The sequence below is a fragment of the Callospermophilus lateralis genome, chromosome 18, assembly GCF_048772815.1.
Source record: "Callospermophilus lateralis isolate mCalLat2 chromosome 18, mCalLat2.hap1, whole genome shotgun sequence".
NCBI lineage: Eukaryota > Metazoa > Chordata > Mammalia > Rodentia > Sciuridae > Callospermophilus > Callospermophilus lateralis.
In genome coordinates, this window is record NC_135322.1 from 4,919,354 (window position 1) to 4,939,988 (window position 20,635).

Consider the following 20,635-nt stretch of genomic DNA (forward strand, 5'->3'; position numbering starts at 1 on the left):
CAAAGAGTCGATTTACTTTAAGAAGAAATAGATATATTAATGGATTCCTCTGATGTAAGCTGCTTACAGAACTTACCTGGACTGTGTATCATTTATATGCATTTTGAACTAATCTATAGATAATTGTAATAGTAGCAGGGTATATTTGCTGACAGTGTCATTGGTGGTAAAATTTTTCCAAGGGCTTCTTACTTGGAGTCGTTATTGGCTTGGTATCGTGGCATTCTCCTTCTGCTTGTGGCAGGTTGTTTATGGTGTTTGTATAAAAACCACTATTGTGGTTATCCACAAGTATGGTTAAATATATTGGGCCGGTAGTCAAAGATGGGTAAGATCCAATTACAATGGTACCAACCTAAGCCAGGAGGCTGACGATTTGAGGTCAGACCATCTAATGACGGGTAAGGACCATATGTAGTATTGGACAACCTAAAACAGGCAAGATCCCTAAACCACATACTTGTTGTTTAATAAAACAGAAGGGAGGAGATGTTGGGGACCCCATATCAAGTCAAGATGGCACCTGGCAGTTTGCCAGGAGGAGTGGTTTGTGAGGCAATGCCACTGAGCCATTAAGATGGTAGGGATTAATTATTGGCTGATTGCTGTAACTGGATGATGCTAATTGAGTCAAGCTGTGTGTAATCAATTAGGTATATATACCTCTGAAGTTTTGTAATAAGGCGGGTCCTGCTACCTTGGGTGCCCACTACCTTGAGTTCCCGCTCAGTTCCTGCTGAGTTTCCCCGTATGGGCCACCATTTGCTACAATCTGGCTGGGCGAAATAACCAGGAGGTGACAAGCAACTTGAAGTTGAAGCGGGAACTGCTTTATTGTGGGGAAACTCAGCAGGGAAGAAAGTCCGAGCTTCAATGATCCCATAGGCTGAATTGCATGGTTTATTGCCCTTAAATCCTGTAGTAATCTCCAATTACCTGACTTTTTCTTAATAACAAAAATGGGGGTGTTCCAAGGACTAAGCGTTGATTCTATATGACCAGCCTGAAGTTGTTCCTCAACTAACACAAGAATTATCTTAAGTGTTTCTATTGAGATGAGCCACTGAGAAATCCATATAGGCTCTTCTGTGAGCCAGGTCATCCTTTCTGCTGTCTTTTGGATTGGGGAGACACTCAGGGCCCCTAGTAAAAGTTTTAGTTTGGAGTATTTACTAATCTGTCGAGGATACTGGTTTGTAAGCAGATACTTTCCCTGATAAGTTCCCTCATTATCTCCAGGAAAAAGCCCTTGATTAATTTCCTCAAATGATCTCATAGAATTTGGAGTTACTAATAATAATCCTATTTTGCTTAATATCTCTTCCCCATAGGTTTACTGGTAAGGGCTCTAACACATAAGATTTTAAAACTCCACTGTTTTCATCAAGATCCTCCCAATGGAGATATTCTGAACTTTGAGCAGGCTGTGAGATTTGTCCAATTCCCTCTAGGTTAGCTGGTGCTATATATAAGGGCCAATTTTTAGGCAAGAAGTGACTAGACAGGATAAATATGTTGGCCCCTATGTCCACTACACCTTTGAACTTTTTATGATTAATTTTCATTTCCAGTAGTGATTGAGACCAGTACACTCTGGTGGTTTGGAAACAGAATTTACTTGTGGGTGTCCATTCGAATTACAGGGTAATAAAATTAATTTAGCAAATGTATTTTTTGGAGTAAGCCAAAGTGCATAATTTGATTTTAGAGTAACATTTAATTATCCTTCAAAACAAGAATCTATTACTCCAGGTATTACCTTGATGGCCCCTTTTAAATTGTTACATCCCCAAATTAACCCTATAGTTTCTCTAGGGAGTGGCCTGAAAATCCCAGTAGGGATTTGTTGTGGCCCTAATTTAGGATTTAATTCAATTGTCATTGAGGGTCGTAAAGAAACTATGAGATTCGCTCTGGTAAAAATGGCGGCTCTCCATGGTCAGCGGTGATGATGATAAATTGCACCACATTCCTTCTGGTTCTCCTGGTTTTGGGGCCCAGGGGTGGGCCGACCTTAATTTTTTGCCTTCCTACTAGGCGGAAGTGAGGGCAGGAAGGCGGGCTGATCAGCTCCATCTTGGTCAGCCACATGGTCTTCAACCCTGTAATATCTATTACCAACAGCAGAGGGAGCCCTGGGCTTAAAATCACGAACATTACAATTCCGTGTGTAATGCCCATTCCTTCCAATGAAAGCATCCCCTTCAGGGTCTGCATACTAAATCTTGAGGCTGCAGAGTTTGTTTTAAAGCCGCAGCGAGCTAATTGTTTGTAAATGGGCTATATCAATATCAGAACACAAGTGAATAAATTCTGAAACTGTGCCCTTTTTTCTATGGGGTCTGAGAACATCCTGACAATATTTATTTGAATTTTCAAATGCCAGTTGCTTAACAATAAACTCACAAGCACCTGGATCGCCAATGGAATGGTTAGCAGTTTGGTAGAGTTGCGCTACAAAATCAGAATAAAGCTCATTGGCACCTTGTTTAACTTTAGTCAGAACTAAGTTAGATTGGTCCCTGGAGGCAATCTGTCTCCAGGCACGCTTTGCACAGGCTATAATCTGATAATACACTGCAAATTTATAACTTAGCTGCCTTTCTAAATCAATAAATTCACACATTCCTAAAAACATTTCCACGGGTGTTTGGAAATCTTACCTCTGATTCTTTTATGCTTGCTCAGAACAAAAATCTTTCCAGTATGATCTCCAAAGTAGAAAATCCCCCCCCCCACTCAAGCAAGCCTTGGCAATGGAAATCCAGTCACTGGGTGGGAGCAGTTGAGAGCATATAGTCTTAAGCAAGCTCTGCAGGAATGGTGAATTTGGACTGTAGACCTCGCAGGCATTTTTTAAATCTTTAATAGCTTTAAAAGAATTACTGTGTGGACGCCAACATGCTGGTCTTGATCATTAACTTGTGCAAAAACTGGGAAGAGCTGAAATTTGCTAGTATCTTCCCCAGCTTCCTGTGCCATCCTAATTCCCCACTGGAATAAAGTAAGAAAAGTCATTAATAGCTCAGAGGATCTGTTAAAATTCATTCTGTTAACAGACAATGGCCAAATTTGAATGGCCGGGGCAGGTGCTGTTATGTACAGCCTGTTGAAATGTCCTGGTAGGTCTTGGATTTCATTGTTCAATTCCTCTCCCTCAGACTTGGATTCCTCTGTAGATTCTCCCCTGTGGCCATGTTGAATCTGGGCTTCTAAGCCACATGGAGGAGGACTTTCTATCTCTCTATGAATACCTTCTATATTTTCCTCTCCAGGAGTAGGACATTCTATCCCCCCAGAGGCTTCCTCTCTATGATTTTTCTCTCTATGATCTTCCTCCAGACTACTCTGGTTTGGTTCAGGCAGGGCTAAGTTTTTTACTTTTGGTTTTGTCCAAGGTTTTTTTGTTTGAATATAATTTGTCTTCATTTTTTTAGCTGACTTAGAGGAAAAGAGATTTCCTTAGCCTCAGGCAATTTTCCATTTGAATACACTTAATGGCTCTCTGAATACCTTTCAATAGATCTTCAGGGGGCCACAGACTATGGCCCATGTAATCCAAAAGACAGTTCTATAATGCAGTCCAAACCTTTGGAATATTCTCAAAGTTTCCAGGTAATTCATTAGAAAGGCAAATTTTATGTAATTTTCTTCCTAATTTGTCCCATGTATGTAAATTTGGTGAATCTTGGTCATAAAACCAAGGGCAAAATTCACCTACAACCTTTAAGAATTGTAGCAACTGAGTCTTTTTAACTTGCTTCCCCTTCTGATTAATTATTGTCTCTAAAATAGTTAAATATATGTCTTTATCAGTAGAAGTTGAATTCCCCATTATTAAAATTTTTAATGTCCCTTCACTCCAAAAACTGCCTGGTACTTCCATGACCTTAAAAAATGTCACAAATTCCATATTTTTATAGCACACTCCCAAACTCAACTTAGTCAATATACTTATGCTTCACTGCTGGGTACCACTTCTGCCACTCCACCAGCGCTGGCTTCATAAAAGAAGGTTTGATTCATGAATAAATGCTAGGGAGTTTTAAATTAAAGAGACAAGACTCTCATTACCTTTAATACCAGCTCCAAGACAGCTTCTCCTAGCTCCGACCTCCAGCCACCTAATGTGGTGGTGAGGTTTACAGAAGAGACTAGCAAGAGAGAGAGAATGCCCCAGGGAGTGGGCTTTTATTGGGGAACAAAAACTTCCCGGGAAAATCCCATCCAATGAAGGTTAAGAGGGGCAGCATCCCAAGGTCAGGAGCGATGATTCTGTCTTCGGGTCAGTGGCCAGACATGCCTCTGCATGAACAAGCCCTCGGACCTGGGGAAGGGTGGGGAATAGCTCTTACACAGCTGTGTCTAAGCACCTCACACCCAGCCAGAGAGGTAACTCAAATCACGTGCAAGGATGGCCTCCCAGAGATAGTGTTCACTTTGATATTTTATTCAAAAGACACAGCTGGGGAATAACCATAATATGTAGATAAATGAAAAATACATGTCACTTGTTTACACAAGTTAATAAACCAGAATAACAGAAAATAAGGAAAGCAGATTTTATGCTGAAGAATTCAGCAGTTGTACTTGGTATAAGGAATCTAAAATTAATGTGTTTTACATCTTTTTTCTCAAATATTTTTGGATGGACAATAAAATAAAATCTAAGTGATATACATGTGCACATACTCAGGTACACACATACACACACAAGAACACGGTATAATAAACAAGTGTATGTGTTGATTGTCATTCTTGGAGATATGACTATATCACTATTCTTTCAATTTGTGAGTACAAATGAAGAAACACATAAGAATTGTGCAAAAGTCTACAATTTACATGTTCCTCCTGACATTGGGGATTTTCCTATTTCTTATTCCAGAGAGACTGAGCCTGGATGCACTGGAGTCCCTGCTCATGAGCAGAAAGGGGCTGACAGCTGGGAAACTCCCAGAAACTATTGCACCCATCCTTACAAGCAGTCAGTGGGGATTATAAATAACAACCACACAAACCTGAAAGATGCAGGAAAGTGTGTAAAAAAACACAAAGGTTCTCACCAGGAGAAGGATGGTTTTGGTGGATCTGAAATCAGGGGAGGACCTGGGGGTGCTGGTCTTGTGAACATACTGCATTCTCTAGTTGTGCCTGTGCAGTATGAGCACCATGGAGCTGCTGGCCCAGAGCATGAGCCCCACACACAGGGCATCAGAGAATGTTACCAATACTGCATACAATGATAGTGAGTTTTTGTCAGGATGAATGGAAGAGCAGTATCCATAATCTTTCATGCTTGTGATAATATTTTTGCTCCTTTTTCTAGTCATATATGAAATAATCATAATATTTACAAGCAGGTACAGAATCCAACTCAGGTATATGGAGAAACTAATGTATTTGGGAGATTTCACTTTAAGCTTTGAAAAGCTGGAATTCTCAGGACTAATCTTCATGACTTGGAAGACACTCAGGAGGCAAGTGCTGCCAATGGACAAACCAATGCCCACCCTGTGAAGATAGAAAAGCAGCTTGCACCCAAAATCACTGAGAAAATCTTTCACTCCAAAAGCTGCCACTGTCTGTGGAACTCCTCTAACCAGAAGAGCTAACAATTGGCCACAATCAAGTGCTGAAGAATCAAGTCTGTGTGTCTTATCTTGAATCCCACGAGGTAATGGACCAGATAATGGAGGAGAAGAGAGGAATTACCCAGAGCTCCAGTCTGTGACAGGAAGATAATACCTACAGACACATCACTGGCTGCCATTCTGCCAGTTCTCTGCTGTGCCACCAGTGGGTACAGCAGGGAACAGGAGGACTAGAATCTACATATCCTGTCAACCAAAATCCAGTATTGCCCACTCTTGAGAGTTACCACTCTGAAAACTTACAAATGGTCTTATTTCACTAGCAGGTTTTAATGAGGTTAGTATGGAAAGTCAAGGCAGGAAGTGTGTGTAAATCCCTGTTGTGAAGCCAGCACATGATGATTCATCTTCAAACATGAGACAGGAGCTGAGATGAGCAGGAGAACTTGTGCACACATTTGTTTAGTCTCTGTCCAGATTCACACTCTGTTCAGGTGTACAGAGGGGTCTGGAACCTGGCTGAGTGCTTCAGAGAGCACAGCAAGAACCATCAAGCTTCCCTAAAGGTCACAAGCAGGTTCTTCTATCAATCCAGCTCATATTTTCTTCAATTTTTCTATATTCATATTGTGATCAAAATTACTGACATTTTTAAGTTTTTATTGTAAAATATTTCCACTTACTTGAAAATATTTACTTGGTGTAAAATGTCACTTATGAAGGAACATTTAGATATTGACTCTAATGACAACAGAAGCACTTAGGAACTACACCACTGCAGGCACCTGTGCCATGGTTAGTCCCATGCAGAGAGGCAGGACTGACTCCACATCAGGACAGCTCCCCCATGACTCATATGGTTGATTGTTAGGAACACAACCTCAATGGCCCTTATAACAGATATTTTGACACACTCTTAGGCTATGCTGTACATCTTGGAATACAAAGAAGTAACACGTGACAAAAAGAGTATAGTGTAGAAACAAAATATTCACTTTTTTAGAAGACTCAGAAATGAGTTAATTAATACTTAAGAAAAAATGTTTCAAAAAAACAAGATTAGTGAATGATAATACAATAGGAGCCATCCATAAAAATTGGTATGTGTGAGTATTTAAAACTTGAAATACTAGAATTTTTGCATTCATTTGAATGCATATATTTTAAAAAATTATTAGGTAAAAAAATTAGGTCCACTTGTTTCTTAATAGATGGTGAAGAGCTTTCCTATGCCCCCTGCACATTCATACCATGCTCCACTATCAGATTTCTATGCCACATGGGGCATTCAATACAATCAGAAGATATCCCACATGAAAAAAATTTAAAGCTCTTACAGTTGGTAATAGAATTCTGTAATATTCTTGTCGACTTTTCCATACATGTCCCTTTCTACAGTACAGAGAAATGGCCTCATTATCCTTGAATTGTGATGCTTTCAGGATTGCTACAATTACTCTGTCTGTTGGCTGCACCACTCTGAGAGTCAGAGAAAATGTTCTGCCTGAACAGTCACCATCAGCTCTCTCTCTGCACAGGACTAAGAAGATTCCTGTCAGCTCCTCCTACTCCACACACAGACAGAGATATACTGTGAGTCTGGACCTAGAAATCATGAAGATTTAGTGTAGACTTCCTGTGAGGGAAACTGAGCAGCTGGGTGACTTTAAAACAACCTCCTTGTGCACCTTGAAAATCACATTTAATTTTCACTTGGACTAAACCACAGCAATCCCCGTCAGTAAGAATCACATTGAGTTAAACTAGGACCCATGGTGGTTTGGCATTTAGGATAGGATCCATTATCTTTGCTACCTGGAGCCATTCTTCATCAACCATTTTAATACTGTGTGGCTCTGGCTTCTGGAGGGTTCAATCAAGTGTCTCCTTTTCAGCTGTGATCACTTACCCAGACTCTTGATGGGTCTCTTCCCACAGATGCTGCTCTCAGAGTCACCCTGAGTCACTCTCCAGGCTCTTCCTCTCTGCCAGGATGGTGACCTCAGTGCAGAGACCTCTCTGACCAAGACATGTGCTGCAGGGAGGCGGCCAGTTCCTGAGATATGGGTCTGTGGCTCTGTGACCTCACCTCACTGTGCCAGCAGCAGCAATGGCTGTGCAGGCTGGGGGAGCTAAGGACACTGATGAAAACTTTCTCCCCAGGTGACACTTACGAAAAACAATTTTAAACTTTCTTCATAACATGTCTTCAGAGGATATTATAGTGTTTGGAGAGACTCTTATTTATCCATGAACCTGGGAGATGAACAGGATGTCACTTGGAGGGGTTGGGAAATACTGAGGTCTGTCATATGAAGAGCTGGCAGTGAGCTTTGCATGTCTCATATTATTTCTTACTTCCCTAGGAAAATTTCTACCCCAAATCTAGGTGCTTCCAATTCTTTATTTCAATGAATGGCACCATATTGTAGGTATGAGCAGAGAAATGCAAAGAGAGAAAACACATAGGAAGGATATTATACAGGTACAAGGAAAGGAGAGAATGTGATGCTAGTAGTTCACCTTGGAAGGCACGAAATTCATCTCACAAAGATGAGTGAATTCATTGGATACATTTACGTAATTGAATGTTAATTCATATCATAATTTTGTGAATAAATATGCCCTGTCAATATTGACCTCCACTACTGACAGGAGGGAGAAACAGAGCAATGTCCATCAAACAAACAGAATATAATAAAAGGCTCCTTCAACAATGTCATAAACAGGATTTTCTGACTTGTCTGAGCCAAGATTTCTGTAAATACCAGATATTCAAGGGATACAAACATTAATTTAGTAGCCCCATGGGGTGACCACAGCACAGGAGCCCTTTCAGTTACTGTACTCCCTCCAGCCCTGCAAGGACAATGTACGCACTGAGGCACCTTAACTGATGCTGTGAGATCTACCATCCAGGTGAAAACCTGTGGTGTGAACACAGATGAGTTTTGGGCAGTGACAATAAATGAGAGTGAGACTGAAGTGCTTAAAAGAATAAGGACATGAGGAATGGATGGGCAGGGAAAAAGATGGTAGAGCTACTGTGATATGAAGGAGAGAGAGTGCAAAAGAGAGAAGGTAAATGCCAAAAAGGCAAAAACTCATTAATTATCCAGAAAAAGCTCATGGACATGCCTAGGTGTAGGCACACATGGGGTGAGGAGCCAAGGGACACAAGGACATAGGGTTAACCAGGTAAAAGAGACATGGGGTACATGGTCACACAGGAATGAAGATGCTTCTGTGGATGGGGACAGGATACAAAATAATGTTGAAGGTTGCTGGATGCAAAGCCTCTGAGGTGTTCATAGCTCCATGTGGTGGGAAGATGTGAACACAACCAGGGGAACTGTGTCCAAAACAGGCCCAGATTGTGACAAAAAAGTGAGTCTATGCAGAGAAAATGAGCCTTGGAGGAGACAAATTAGACAGAGAACAATGAAAGAGCTGAGGAAGGTGGTGGGGGGAAGAGCTAAGGGGGCCATGAGGCTAAAAGTGGAAGGAAACACAAATGTAAATGTGTACACTTCTAGATTTCAGGACTAATATGAGTCCCCACAACCATGCGGTGTAACTGAGTGACAGAAAAGACACCCGTGAAACAGGGAAAGTGTCTTGATTGAGGACCAGGCACACGTGGAGGACATAATATGAAGAGCTGTGCCCCAGGAGGAAGGTGGAGGACGATGGCCCTGGCTGCAGTCGCATTGGAGCCTGAATTGGGTGTTGAGAAGGCTGAGTTGACCTTGGACATTTGGTTGTATGGGGCCCAGGGGCCCTGGGGACAGACTGAGGTAATGGATTTGAGAATGGATACAAGAGAAGACAGAGCTCTGATGATGAGTCTTGTTGGGTTAATGGAAGGCAGAAGCGCAGTCCTGAGGCCACTAGGAGAGACATCACTGAGAAATGAACATGAAATGTGTCACAACACAGCTGTGTGTGGGTTGGGCGTGGAATGGGTTCATGGCTCTAAGGGTTGGGAGAGCTTCATTGTGTGACTACAGCTCAGAGTGAGGAGCCAAGCCTCCCTGAACAGTAGGGGAACATGCGTTCAGACACAGCCCTGCTTTTGGAGGGGTGACTGACAACTGACTTTGTGTACATTTGTGGTGTACACGAGGAATCCACATGGGTAGATACTATGGAATGATTACCAAAAACCAGGTAATTTACCTACGTATCATGTAATGTACTTAACTTGTGTGGGGGACATTGAAGATCTCTCAGCACATTAGAAGCACACAACACTGTCTTGCTATCTGCAGGTTCCATGCTGTACAGCAAATGACCAGGGTTCATTCATGTAGTAATGGAACTTTGTGCACTAACAATAATCCCCCATATCTTTCACTACCCACCTCTTTACAGCCCTTCTTGCACTCTGTTTCTGTAAAGTTAACTTTTGTAAAAGTTAAAAGTTTGGAGTCTGGTGGGGCAATGTTAAGACATAGTGGAACTTTTATGAGATGACCCTGGTGGAGGTTGACAGGTCACTGGGTCTTTGTCCATTGAAATAATCAAGGTATTTCTCATGAGATTCTCCTAATTCTCAGGAAAGGGTTGATATAAGAGTCTGCTCTCTAGTTTTCAAATTCACCATGTGATCTTTCACACACACATTCCTCTCATGTTGCCCACCATCTCATTATGACACACAATGCACCCACACATGAACTGAGCTAATGTGGGTGGCATGCTTATGAGGATGCTAAACTGTGAAATATGATATCTCTCTCTCTCTCTCTCTCTCTCTCTCTCTCTCTCTCTCTCTAATACAAAACAATGTAAAATAAAGATATTGTGTCCACCTAAAACTTAAAAATAAATAAATACTTTTAAAAAAATACCCGACTTCTTGTGTTTTGACATAGAAGAGGCTAATAAACAATCTTTCTGCGATATCTATATGAGATCATTAGACTCTTCTCTCGGGATTGCACAGACCCTCTTTGATCCTGATTTCAGCCTCCTCAGATCATCTCTTCCTTACGATGATCTACATTTTCATTCTGTATTTTAAATAATAAAGCTTTGGGGCATCAGTTCTTCTGACATCCATGTTTTCACACCACACTTGGGACTTTTACCTGGCCAAGAAGTACAATCTGGAAATAAGGCAGTGAGCCATCCCAAGGCACAATATCTGGAACATATTCATTAGAGTGGGACAAGTTTACAGTTGGCTTTAGTATTGTATCACAAGGAGGATTTTTTTCAAAAAAAATTATCATAGTATTGACATTATTCATTGTTGGGTGAGCATGATTTTGTGATGGGAGCCCTTAGATGACCTGTCCCTCACTTCCCATTTCATGGCCTTATAACTCACTCCCATGACTCCTCTCCATAAAGGTGGAGGATCTGGGGACTCCTCAGGCACAGCTCTTCCAATGGATCTCCAGAGCCTTTGATGTTTTAGGTGTTTCTCTTCCTTTCCTGGACTCTCAGTTCTCTCTGCACTCAAAGACATTTTCCACCCTTAAAGTCGATGTTACCCTAGGCTGCTTATTAGCATAAACAACCTTGAACAACAGTCCATAGAAAAAACAGAACATCCATTGTCCTGTGTAATGTTCACATCACAGAAAAATCAAGAGAATTCTATTTCCATCAGGCCCACATGTGTATTTATATACTCAATTCACATACACATTTTTTTAAAATAAAGGTGTATTTGGATTTTGATGTTTTAGTGAATTTTGACATTTTTATTTCTTTTGTATGTACATATCTGTTTCGAGCTCAGAATTCAGAACCAGGGACATAGGGCAAACCAAGTCTTGAGATATATAGCTGAATGTCATTGTAGTATTAAGGGATACCAATAGGGCTATAAACTCTAAACAGTAACCACTTGTCCTCATTTCTCATTAGGGAATAGCCAATAGTCCATTCTTAAAGAAAAGATACATAGAACCTCTTAATCTGCAAAAGATAAAGTGACCCAGATTATATGCAGGCCACTTTAGGAAGCTTTCCATTGCTGTGACAAAGGCACCCAACAAGGATTACCTAGAGGAGGAAGATTATGTGAGTTCATGGTCTCAGAAGGCTGAGTGCATTGATGACTGATGTCATTCCTCTGGGCCCAAGGTGAGGCAGAGCATCCAGGGAGATGACATGGAAGAGGGTACCTGCTCCCCTCAAGGCAGACAGGAAGCAGAATGGGAAGACATGAAGAAGCCACAAGGAAAGATGCCCTCTTCCAGTGCTCACACCCAGTGACATGTCTCCCCCAGTGACACTACACCTGACTACAGTTCCAAAGGATCAGTCCATTCAAACTAATGTGGATGGGTAAAGTTACAGCTACCACAATGGAATCACTTCAGCTCTGAATATCCCTAAATTAGCACAGGAGATTTATATCCAAGCCATAAAATAAGCCAAACTAATGTGTAACTATAACATAGCTGGATATATATTGAAATGTTCATTTCATGAAATGTATGTCTCTCAAACCTTGGATTAAAAAAAAATTGCCCAGCTACCCCCACATCATCAGACATCCCAGTGTGGAAGCAGACCAACTCCATCTTGAAAAACCTTCCTCACCACTTTAAGGTGGCCATGGCTACCAGTTTGGATCACCATTTGTGCAGGCACCTGATTTCCAATTCCTTCCCCCTCCCCAATGGTGTTAACTAGGCACAGTGGCCACCTAGCACAAGAAGAGCTCTCAGATGGACAGGAGTGCAGTGGGGACAGGGCACCACCCACCTTGAGTGAGCCTGGGGGTGACAGATCCGGCAGTTGGGACCTGATAAATAAGAGAGTGAAGGGGACTAAAGTCTGGAGCATAACAGAGAGAACAGGATTTGGGAAATCTCCAGGCAAGAGAGGGAGACAGTACCAGGGTCTCAAGTCAGACAAGTGGTCACAAAAAAAGACCCGTGAGGCACTGTTTCCCTGCTGGGACTGGTGGGCAGCACTCCCCGCTTCCAGATGCTCCACACCAGATCCAGTCTTCACACCCTTGTTGCCTACACCATCCTGAGGGTAGGGACACCTAGTGAATGAGACCACCCCACCTACTGCATGAGAAGAGAAAGAAACGGATCTGTAAGAGTATTTTTTCTTTCTTTTTTTCTCCTCTTCTTTCTCTTATACCCCTCTATTCTCTGGTCCTCACATCCCCAACATATGTAAAACCAAGAACTTTGCATGAACTGGGACTTTGAGAACTGAGTGACCTAATTAATATAATATAAAGGAATTGCATAAGCCCTTTCTTCTTCTTCTTTTTTTTGATTCTTTTTCTTCTCTTGTTTTTTTCTCTATTTCTTTCCTTTTTTTCTCTTTCTTCTTCCTTCACCCTTCAAATCATACTATTTTAACATCTTGTATTTTTCTAAAAACATATGTGTGTTTTATGTACTCTCCTGTCTTCCCATGTAATTGTCTACCACAAATTACCTCCTATCTATTCTCCTGCTACTAACCCTCTTCACTAGATTTCTCCTTAACATTTCCTAAGATATATTAACTATATATGCTCACATCTTCTCCCCTAAATATATCGTCTTATGCTTGACCCCGGTTCATTATCCACTGCCAGAAACTGTAAACCGTTTTATGAAACTACTGACTATATTTAAGATAATAATTGAATCCAACATTTCTGGACATTGAGACTAAACTGTAAATGTCTTAATAACAACAATCTGTTCATAGGTAATGTATTGTTTATATTGGGAACTGTTGAGATTGTCCTTCCCCACAAAGGAGAGATCTTGGAAATCTACAAGAGCACTACAATTTTATAGGGTAAAAAAAAAACATACCAGATCCACAGAGTGGAAAGGAAGACACATGAGCAACATGAAAAGACAAAGGAAGAAAGTACCATAAACAAATCAAGACAACACATCATTAGAAGCATTGGCAGCTACAGCAGAAAAATTACAAAGATTTCAAAATATACAGGGTTAAAACCTTTTGGAATATCAAAGAAGACATAAAAGAACAAATACAGACAGTGAAAGGCACTTCAACAATGAGCTACTGCTGGAGTCCAGCGCCAACGAGGGTCTCAGGAGACGAACGAATGGTGAGGAGTCGGTGAAAGGGGGTGGAGAAACAACACAGACACCAAAATGAAGGTGCTGAATCCCAATCTTTACTTGTGAAGTTAATCATATATACTTTTCATTTTGGCAGGATCACAGTACTTTGTGGTTACAAAACAGGAATCATTATTCAAAGAAACAAAGTATTATGTAACTACAATTAGAAGAGAAGAATGTATCTTGGCTTATGCATAAGCAAGCATTTTTCCTTTCAGTCGCATTTTGCTTTTGAGCTGTTTCTGCTTAGTTAACTTTTAATAATAGTTAGAAATGTCCCAAACTATTGGCCTATACCTTGACTATTCTTTCTTGACTTACTGACTAGAACCAGTGTCATGGTTACGGCCAGTGGTTATCTTGAAAAGAGAGGCTACTAATTTTAATCAAACAAGAGTAAGAGCACAAACCATTGTGCACAGGAACAAGAACAAGTTGCCCAGTACTAAACACTAATCTGTCTTCTTAACATTAATTCTTCTTCTCTAAATTTTAATTTAATTTCTCAAAAACTTCCTTGACAGGAATACAGAAAGTTTTTCATTAAACATTAACAATTTACACTCCACAGCTGAATCATTGCATTTAGAGCATACAGATCTATTCTTTAGAAGTAGTTGCATTAATTGGGAAAGTCATGTTTTTTTTTCTTCATACTTAATGTTCATATGAGAAGCTGCAACTATACTTATTAAAGGAATACAAAAACAAACAGCCCATTCCCAGAAACATACTGTGCTCCTCCAGAGTATGGAAACTTGTGCCATCCACCTCAGTAGGGCCTTGCCATTGCCTGAGTCAGGGGAGGGGAGCAGCAAGCTACATAAACAAATCCAAGAAGCAAAAGATCACCTCCACAGAGAGAAGAGGCTCTACAAAAAAACAGAAATCCTTGAAATGAAAGAAATAATAAACCAAATTAAAAACTCAAATTAAAGCATCAAAAACAGAACAGAGCACTTAGAAGATAGGACATCAGACAATGAAGATCAAAAAAGTCACCTTGAAAAGAACATAGACACACAGTGAAAATTATAAGAACCCATGAGCAGAACATTCAAAAAATATGGGATAGCATAAAAAGACCAAATTTAAGAGTTATTGGGATAGAGGAAGGCATAGAGGTCCAAACCAAAAAAATGGACAATCCATTCAATGAAATAATATCAGAAAGCTTTCCAAACATTAAGAATGAATTGGAAATCCAAATTCAAGAAGACTACAGGACACCAAATGTACAAAATTACAACAGAACCACACCCAGGCACATTACAATGAAAATGCCCAACATACAGAATAAGGAGAGAATTTGAAAAGCCACAAGAGAAGGGACTCTGATTACATATAAGGGAAAATAAATTAGGATAATGGCAGATTTTTCAACATAGACCCTGAAAGCTAGAAGATCCTGGAACAACATATATCATGCTCTGAAATATAATTGGTGCCAACCAAAAACCTTCTAACCATCAAATTAACCTTGAGATCAATAAATGGAAAGGAATCAAACTGAAAAGTTTTTTTCTCAGCAAAAGAAACAATCTTTGAGGTGAACAGAGCCTACATCCTGGGAGCAAATCTTTATCCCTCAGACATCAGATAGAGCACTAATCCCTAGGGTATATGAAGAACTTAAAAAGCTAATCACCAAAAAACAAATAACCCAATCAACAAATGGGCCAAGGAGCTGAACAGACACTTCTCAGAAGAAGATATACAATGAATCAACAAATATATGAAAAAATGCTCATCATCTCTAGATTAGAGAAATGCAAATGAAAACTACTCTAAAATATCATCTCATTTCAGTCAGAATGGCAGCTATTATGAAGACAAAGAGCAATAAGTGTTGGCGAGCTTATTGGGGGGAAAGGTACACTCCTACATCTCATATATTGCTGGTGGGACTGCAAATTGGTGCAGGCAATATAGAAAGCAGTATGGAGATACTTTGGAAATCTGGGATTTGATGCCGCTATCCCTCTCCTCAGACTATACTCAAATAACTGAAAAACAGCATACTACAGGGACACAGCCACATCAATGTTTATAGCAGCACAATTCAAAACAGCTAAACTATGGAGCCAACCCAGATGTCTTCAGTGGATAAATGGATTAAAAATGTGGTGTATATATACAATGAAATTTTATTTAGCAATAAAAGTGAATAAAATCATGGCATTTGCAGGTAAATGGATGGCATTGGAGAAGAAATGCTAACTGAAGTTAGCTAACCCCAAAAAACAAATGACGATTGTTTTCTCTGATATAAGGAGGCTGACTCATAGGGAGGGAAAACATGGGAGGAATCGATGAATTCTAGTTAGGGAAGAGGGGAAGGAGGAAAGGGAAGAGGCAGGAGATTATCAAGGATGGTGGAATGTGATGGACATCATTATCCAAAGTACATGTGTGAAGACTCAAATTGGGTGTCAACATACTTTATATACAAACAGAGATATGAGAAATTGGGGTATATATGTGTAATAAGAACTGTAATGCAAAAACATACATGTATAAAGACATCAATTGGTGTGAACATACATTATATACAAAATATGAAAAATGTGCTCTATATGTATAATAAGAATTGTAATACATTCCACTGGCATGGATTTAAAAAAAATAAAATCAATTTTAAAAAAAGAAGAAAATTAAAGGGATAAAAATAGGAAAAAGTAAAATTTCTTCTTTGCAATTAATATAATCCTGTGTTGAGAAGGTACACACAAAATACTTGCAAAATATTTGTAGAGGTGATAAATTCAGTAAAGTAGCAGAATATAAAATCAACACAAAAATCAGTCAATTTTCTATATGCAAACAATCAATCTACTGAAAATGACATTAGAAAAGTAATCCCATTCACAATAACACCAAAATTAGAATACCTAGGGATAAATCTAACGAAGAATATGAAAGACCTCTAAAATTAAAACTAGAAAACAATAAAGAAAAAAATTGAAGTAGAATGTAGAAGATGGAAAGACAACCCATGTTTTGAATAGGAAGAATGAATATTATAGGACTGAACATATAATCAAAACCACTTTAAATCTTTAATGCATACTAACTAAAATATCAATGACAATCTTCACACAATGAAAAAGTGACACAAAAGAGTTCTCATAAGAAATGAGATAGAAAAAAAAATCAACATATAGGAAATCATAAATGACCACAAATAGACAAGAGGAAAATAGATATTCCAAGAAACATCACAATCGTCACAGAAAATTAAGACAGAATATTAAAATCTACAAAAGAAAAAAAGCATCAGATCACATTAAGAGGCAAATCTTAGGATATCCCATTGAGATTCACCTTTGAATTCAATGTCTTACATACATAAAAACTTACATACATACTAACTCTGCAAATAAATGGTCTCTACTACCCAATTAAAAGACATAGATTAGCAGAATAAATCAAAAGGCAAGACCCAACTGGATGCTGTTTGCAAGAGACTGATCACAGAGGCAAAGATGCCCAAAGGCTGAAGTTTGTAAAAGGACATTTACATATCACACAAATGGGATCTGAAAACAATCAGGAGGAGCTAGCTATTCTCAGATGAAACCAAAGGAGATTTAAAGCAAACATTAACCAGAGAAGAACAGGATATTCTAGTAAAAGGAACAATTCAAACAGAAGTAAATACAGTAGTAAATACACATGCTCCAAAAGTCAGGACCAATTAAATAAAATAATTCTTGACATTAAATTCCAGATACACAGCAATAAAATAATACCTAGTGATGTTAACACACTTTTGTCACCAATAGATAGGTCATCCAGAGATAAAATCAACAAAGATATTATCAATGTAAATAATACTTTCAACCCAATGGACCTAATAGACATTTAGAATACACCTCACCATGTCACCTCTTCCTCTCACACACATTATTCCCCTAATATCATCCAGCATCTTTTGACATAACCCAGGAGACTCACAGGAACTGAGCTGCTGTTGGTGCCATACTTGTGATCTTCTAAAAACCATGAGACAAACTCTTCTCTCTTCAGGGAACTGAGCTTCTGGGGATTTGTCATAGAAGTGGGAAACAGGCTTATGCATGTTGCCTCCTATCCCTGTGTGAGATGCAGAGACTCTTCCCTCTGGAAGATTCCCAGTTCTACATCCAGCCTTCAGGCTCTCCTGACTTCAGTCTCCTGGGGTCATCTCTCCACCTGGGATGGGCTACATTCTTCTGTATCTTTGAAACCTGCAGCTTCATGGAACAGGCACCCAAACCTCTTCTCTCCTTGAGGCTTGTCCTTGGACACACAGCACCCAGGAGGGTTCACAAGTCCACAAACACAACCTGAGGATGAGGCAGGGAGTTCTCCAAGGCCTTGTGTCTGTGGCCTGTTTGTTGTAGTGGGACAAGTCTACAGTGCCCTCTGACATGGGCTCATGGGCAAGGTGCACTTAAATACATGTGTAACCCAGAATGTGGGCAACCAGCATTCATGGCAGAGGCTGCATGGCCCTGTTCCCATGAGAGTCATTTACTTGGGATGGCTTTATATCTCCTCTAGACATCTGTTGTTGTAGCTTGAGGATCTGGACACTAGGGCATATCATCTTCTATGGATCTCCTAAATTCTTGCTGTTCTTTGGTTTCAGTCTTGTTTCTCTCTACAGTAACCAAACCTGGATTCTGCCCCCAAATTTGACACAATCTCTATCACTGAAGACTCTCAATTACCTTCAACCTCCATGAATGAACAGGATGTGTCAAGAACAGCACATGCACCCGCCCTTGAGAAATGAGCACACACAGGAAACTAAATCAACATGAAAAAATATCAAGACTCATTTCTTCACTGTGTTCATGCTAGAAACGGTTTCCATGAGTGAATACTTTAGTAAAACACTGATTCAACAAATTCAGTCATTAGGACCAACTTGGATTTATTTTCTTCAACATCATTTAATAAAGATTGATGTGACTAGGCATTCAGACAAGGAAGTTAATACCTGTAGTCCGAGCTACTCAGGATCTGGGGCAGGAAGATTGCAAGTTTGAAGCAAGCCAGAGCAATTTAGTGAGACCAAGCTACAAACACAGTGTTTTATAAAGGAGGCTGGGATATAACTAAATGGTAAAAACCTTGCTTTACATGCAGAATGCCTCATGCTCAATCTCCAGAACAGCAAAAACAAACAAAGAAATAAATAAGAAAGCCAAAATCAAAGTGACATTAAAGGATTCTGTGCACAAGAATGAGGTCAACCCACCCTACTTACCTGCACCATTCCCAGGTCAATTCTACATGCAACTAGCTGAAATACCCTTGTGTCACCCTAGAAAGCTGTGTGAAGTGAGCAATTAAATAGTTGATAATTGTGCATAAACATACAATCAACACACTTGTGATAAGATTTGGGAGGGTTGCACTCCAGAGCCTGGATAGAAAGGAATCTAGGTAATGTAAAGACATGATGTGGTCATCCAAAAAACCACAGAAAATAGCAGAGAAATCTTTACCAACCACACATAGGATTATACAAAGTAGGAAATGAGAAGCAAAGGGCTTTTTGCAGAGCTCACAAAGCCCAAGGTGGTTCTGGGGCACAGCCAGCATCATGCTACACCCTCCACACAGCAGGGATTCCCAGTGCCTTCCAGACATTTTATTTTCTTAAACAATGAAGAATTTAAAGATGTCTGCAGACACATTAAGAGCAGTTACCAGCAGGATGTTAATATTTTCAGCAAATAGGCTGAAAATTTTCTCACTTGGATGAGGATGTTACAATCTACACCATCTGGAAGTGGGGTAGGTAACCAATAAAACATGACCAATTACCTGGTAGATAATGTGTGCCCATACATATCACTGGATCAAATGGTTGTAATGCTAAAAGAACCACAGGGCCACATGGGGAGAGTGCCCTTTAGAGCTGAGCATGAATATGGAGTCCCAGCAGTCAGGAAGTGGAGAGAAGCTGGAATGAAGGTGTCCATGTGTCCTTCAAGGAGCCTGCAAGGCATACAAGCTGCATAAAGAGCTACTTTTTTAAATTCTGGATGGTCACTTGACTGAACACAAAGGATTGAACATCGGTGCAGAGGAGGAGTTATCCAGAGCATTGCAAAAAGCCTTGGCTGTGCCAACAAGCACATCTCATTTCTGACAGATGATAGAGGCCAGTGCTGCAGGGGAATCAGATGTGGGTGCAGCTGTGTTGGGGAGACCAGTGATGGGAGTTAGCAGATGAGGACCTTCCACAATCTCATGACTTCCCTAGCACACCCTACCTGCCTCCTCAACACAGAGGAGGGTTCTAGGAAGACCTAACTGCACCTCAAATTTGTTCCCTTGGGTATGGTTTTATTCTAGGAGTAAATACCTCACTCATACGTATGTATGTATGCCATGTGTGTATATATGCTCAAATTAATCTTCATAGATACATAAGAAAAGGAAATCTTCAATTGTGTAAAAACACAACTTTTTAAAATATGCTTGATATGTAGAACTTCTTTGAGAACAGAGCACTAAAACTTATTGAGGATAAGTGCAGTATACAGAGAAGAATTGTTAAAACACGTATCAAATGCTTTATTTATCAGGGTGTATATGAAAATGGAAAGCTACTTTTGAGAGTTATGTAGAAGCCTATTGTTTTTAATTCCAGAATGACTTTAGAGATGTTCCTAATAATAATTCATTGCCTACATTAACTGTGAGTTAGGTTTACAACAGCTGCATTTTACATTTTCCTTCCTGGGGAGAGAAGACCAGTATATTTGTTTCTTCTTGGAAAGCATGAAGAATTTAGAAGAAAACTCACTTGATCCATGAATATCTGTTACTTCAGGAGAAAAGTGTTTATTATGTGGCACCCACAGTGGCCACATCAATGAAAATGGTGTGCTGAGGTAGCAGTCTCATTAGAGATGTAGTTCTTGATGTTTAATAAATCAGACCTTACCCTGCTGCTTCTGATCACCA